The sequence below is a fragment of the Brachionichthys hirsutus genome, chromosome 13, assembly GCF_040956055.1.
Source record: "Brachionichthys hirsutus isolate HB-005 chromosome 13, CSIRO-AGI_Bhir_v1, whole genome shotgun sequence".
NCBI lineage: Eukaryota > Metazoa > Chordata > Actinopteri > Lophiiformes > Brachionichthyidae > Brachionichthys > Brachionichthys hirsutus.
In genome coordinates, this window is record NC_090909.1 from 322,045 (window position 1) to 327,044 (window position 5,000).

At 45.8% G+C, this 5,000-nt stretch overlaps 1 long non-coding RNA gene across 1 annotated transcript; it reads right to left on the reverse strand.

Moving 5' to 3' along the window:
- Positions 1-15: 15 nt before the first annotated feature.
- LOC137903537 (uncharacterized) lies at positions 16-1,173 on the reverse strand. The gene is made up of 3 exons (XR_011105768.1): positions 1,076-1,173; positions 378-502; positions 16-175 (listed from the first exon to the last, which is right to left on the reverse strand). It is a non-coding gene; the product is annotated as an uncharacterized lncRNA (long non-coding RNA).
- Between the last annotated feature and the right edge of the window lie 3,827 nt (positions 1,174-5,000).

A 5,000-nucleotide genomic window follows, 5' to 3' on the forward strand; every position in this document is an offset into this window, starting at 1 on the left:
GTTTTAAAAGTGGAGAATCGTCATGACATTGTGTTGTTGTTTTCCTGCAGTGGTGCTGATGAAGCTTTGTGATTGGCTGAGGGCCCCCTGTAAGCCCGCACTGAGGGAATCGGTGGCTGCAGGTAATGTAGACCCCGCCCACCTCAGATCAGGTGATCAGCTGGTCCAAAGTCAGCTGCAGAGAAGCCGATTAAAACGCTGATGAGGATAAATCTTTAACACATCAAGAGATTTAAAATGTCCGCTTGACTTCACAAACTATTCTGATTAAATCCGGAGTGAATCCGGATTCACTCCGGATTCACTCCGGAGTGAATTGTTATCATTCAAAATGGGCTCATTTAAATGCAACAATCTCACTTGAGTGTGTATCTCACCTGAGGGTGTGTCCCACCTGAGGGTGTGTCCCACCTGAGGGTGTGTCTCACCTGAGGGTGTGTCCCAGCTGCTGTGAGTTCAGGCCGATCAGGACCGCCAGAGTCCAGATCAGCATCCGAGTTTCCTGCAGACATCAAACACATCATGATGTCACTCAATGATGTCAAATAGCTACAAATTCACATTTAGAACACAACCGGTATTGTTAGCATATGGTAGCATTGCATGCTAACTAAACCACATGCTAACAGCCCTCGTGGAGTCTTGTTAGATTTTATTCACGCCAGAATCATTGAAAACATTTGGTGCTATAGCTAATTGTCAGGCTAGTTCGGATGCTAATTGTTGCTATCCTGTTGTCCTTTTTTCAGTTCAAATTGTCATAAACAAAAGGGAGTGCTGAAAGTTTAGAGATTAACTCAGAGATGAACTGCAGCTCAGCGGTGGACTGGTTTAGAGTCAAGTTTAACTAACTTAACCAACTAATAACTTGAGTAAAGAAAATCAGACTATACCACCTACCAGCGGAGCATGGAATTAGCATGGCATTAGCATGGTTTAGCTGAAGTTAATCTGAGGTTGCCATTGATCTAACCTTAATTTAAACCCTCAGAAGACAGATTTGATTTATCTGAACTGATTAAATTAACTTCAGTTTGAGGTGAATTAGCTCAGCGACACATTCCTAGACTCTTACTAGAGAAAGGGGAAGCGACGATGCGCTGCGAAGGTCGACGCCGTCCTTCTCTGTGGTTGTTCTGACCGTTGCCGTAGTAACAGTCGCTTGGTCCTCGTGCTGCCGTCCTCCTGCGTCCTCCTCGTCCTCGTTGATGAATCGCTCGCTGAACTTGTCGAGGTCCTCGCTGCTGGTGTTACCTGGAAACGACAGCCTTCAGCAAAAAGACCGTCCAAGGGAGAGTCCGCGTGTCCTCTCACAAGGACCCGGGACAGGACAGAGCCTTTGAACTGTCTGTAATACATCATTGCTGTCTCGTAGTATTTCTGTAGTTCGTAACGGAGGGGGTGTTTGTTACGTCTGCGTTAGCTTGTCTGCTAGCAGGAGCAAATGAAACGTTGCTTTGGAATCTGACTGTTGCTGGCTGACTGACTCCATCACAGGTGGAGGTCGGAGGTCGGAGGTCAGGTGACCTACTGTAGAAGCTGTAGTCGAAGGTGGCGTTGTAGTCCAAGTCATAGTCCGGAGGCGGCGTGACGCCGTCGTGCTGAGCCTCCGACACTGAAAGCACAAGCACAGCGTGTCACAAGCTCAAGCTAGGCTAACAGCGTCCAACAAGCACAGCGTGTCACAAGCTCAAGCTAGGCTAACAGCGTCAACAAGCTCAAGCTAGGCTAACAGCGTCAACAAGCTCAAGCTAGGCTAACAGCGTCCAACAAGCTCAAGCTAGGCTAACAGCGGCCATTGCCCTGCTAGCGGCGTCACGGCATGTTGATGGACGGACAGACGATGAGTGTTATTGTCATGTGATGTGGTGGTGTTACAGGACACGCCCCTTTCACTGGCAAAATATGTCCCGTTTGAAGTCCCGCTGCAGGACGTTCTCCTCCTCAGCGGGACGTTCTCCTGGTCTCCGTCCATCTGGTGGGCGTCTGGGTGCGCTCGCAGCACATTCTCTACATGCTTCACTCCATTGTTGGACCGTTGTTGTTGTTTCAAGGTTAAATTCAGCTGCAGGAGGAATAAAGATTCCTCCAAAAACATAAAGCCTACCATTGTTCTTCACATTAGACCAAGCTTTAGCTGTAGCGGCTAACTTTAGCTGCAATAGCTGACATTGGTACATTAGCTGTAGCGGCTAACTCTAGCTGCAATAGCTGACATTGGTGCATTAGCTGTAGCGGCTAGCTTTAGCTGCAATAGCTGACATTGGTACATTAGCTGTAGCGGCTAACTTTAGCTGCGATAGCTGACATTGGTACATTAGTTAGCTGAGGTTTGCTAATGTTAGCTGTGACTAATATTAAAAAGGGAAGGTTTTCATTGAAAGTCTAAAAATAAATGGTTCTAAAACTAAACAAAAAAAGTTTAATATTGATATTCATGATTATTTCGTGTTTATCTTTCTTGGATCATTGCTGGTCCTGGACCTGTGCTGGCCTCCCAGCCCCCCCCAGTAACACACTGGTGAGCTACCAGTGGGGGGCCGAACGGCAGGAAACGGTTTGTGGTGAAACTTAAAGAGGATTTATGTTGCTGCAGGAAGAAGACGTGAAGTTTGGGGGACATAAATCAACCCGCTGGCGGTTAAAGCTGTCCGGCTGAACTGGTTAGTCTGGGAACACAACGTCTGGCCGTTCACACGAAACAGTGGAAGTTATGAATCAATCAAACGACGTCACGTCTTCAAAGGTCTGTTTAGTCCTAATCGAACTGTACAATCAATTCTAATCGTCATCGTCATCGTCATCATCATCATCATTATTATCATTACATCTTGGAATGGAAACATCATTAAATTGATCGATCATTAATTTTCTAATTAGCAGCTTAATAATTAATTGTTAATGTATTTGCAGTTAAACTATTAAAATATATTTTATAACTTCTCCCATTTTAGATGAAATGAAATAAGAACTAAATAATTATTTTAAGTTAAACTCAGGTACATGAAAGGTGAGCCTGAAACGGCTTCCTGATCGTCTCTGTTCCTGTTTCCCCCTGACTGAAACGCACGCGCACGCACACGCGCACGCACACGCACACGCACACGCACACCAGGCTGATGGGAACTGGGTGGGCGGGCTGTTAATTGTTCCCAAACAGGAAGTGTGTCATCGCCAGGCACCTGTCAATCAGAGTCTCATCCCTGGGAGCAGGAAATGAAAAGCAGGTGACACGCGCGCGCGCGCACGCGGCCAGAGGTCACGTGTCAATCAGAGCGGTGAGATTGGGACGTTTCCTTTTCTGGAGGAGGGACGAAAGAAAGAGAAGAAAAAAAGAGGTAAAGTGAGCGATGAAGGAGGAAACGGGAAGAAGAGGAAGAAGAGGAAGTGAAGAAAAGTGGAGAAGGGAAGGAAGAAAGGGAGGAAGGAGAGAGGAGTTAAGAGCATAAACGGACTGACAAGAAACGGCTGTTCCTTTAAAACACTCAGTGGGGAATAAACGCTACTGGATTAACTCTACTAGTTTAGCTCTACTGGATTAACTCTACTAGTTTAGCTCTACTGGATTAACTCTACTAGTTTAGCTCTACTGGATTAACTCTACTGGATTAACTCTACTAGTTTAGCTCTACTGGATTAACTCTACTGGATTAACTCTACTAGTTTAGCTCTACTGGATTAACTCTACTAGTTTAGCTCTACTGGATTAACTCTACTAGTTTAGCTCTACTGGATTAACTCTACTGGATTAACTCTACTAGTTTAGCTCTACTGGATTAACGCTACTGGATTAACTCTACTGGATTAACTCTACTAGTTTAGCTCTACTGGATTAACGCTACTGGATTAACTCTACTGGATTAACTCTACTAGTTTAGCTCTACTGGATTAACTCTACTGGATTAACTCTACTAGTTTAGCTCTACTGGATTAACTCTACTAGTTTAGCTCTACTGGATTAACTCTACTGGATTAACTCTACTAGTTTAGCTCTACTGGATTAACTCTACTGGATTAACTCTACTAGTTTAGCTCTACTGGATTAACTCTACTAGTTTAGCTCTACTGGATTAACTCTACTAGTTTAGCTCTACTGGATTAACTCTACTGGATTAACTCTACTAGTTTAGCTCTACTGGATTAACTCTACTAGTTTAGCTCTACTGGATTAACTCTACTAGTTTAGCTCTACTGGATTAACTCTACTGGATTAACTCTACTAGTTTAGCTCTACTGGATTAACTCTACTAGTTTAGCTCTACTGGATTAACTCTACTAGTTTAGCTCTACTAGTTGTTGTGACTGATTTGTGTTTTAGCCTCTTGAGTAGTAAAGTTTCTTTTTTGTTCTGGTCCAGACTGAAGTTAGCTAAACAGTTTACAGTGACATAAATTCACTTTAACACGCACGCACGCACACACACACACACACACACACACACACACGCACACACACACACACACACACACACTGATCACATGGAGGAGATGGCAAACAGAGGAGGACTCACCAGCGGTCAGCAGGAGGAGCAGGGAGGCTCCACTCAGGAACACCGAACGGAGACCCGACATGATGGAGAGAGAGACGGGAGGAGGAAGGACGGCAGAGAGACGGGAGGACGAAGGACAGCAGAGAGACGGGAGGACGAAGGACGGCAGAGAGACGGGAGGACGAAGGACGGCAGAGAGACGGGAGGACGAAGGACGGCAGAGAGACGGGAGGACGAAGGACAGCAGAGAGACGGGAGGATCCCATCGACTGAGCTGAATGAACATGAACCCACGGGAGAGAAGAGGAGAGGAGGGGGAGGGGGAGGAGGGAGGAGGGGGGGGGGGAGGAGCGCAAGTTTAACAGAAACAAAGAGAAACCGTGAAAGAGGCGGGACACAAACGCGTTTCATGGCTCCGCGAGAAAATACTACATTTATGTACAAAAACCCAAAACCGAGGATCCGATCACACGGATGATGATGATGATGGTGATGATGAAGATGGTGATGA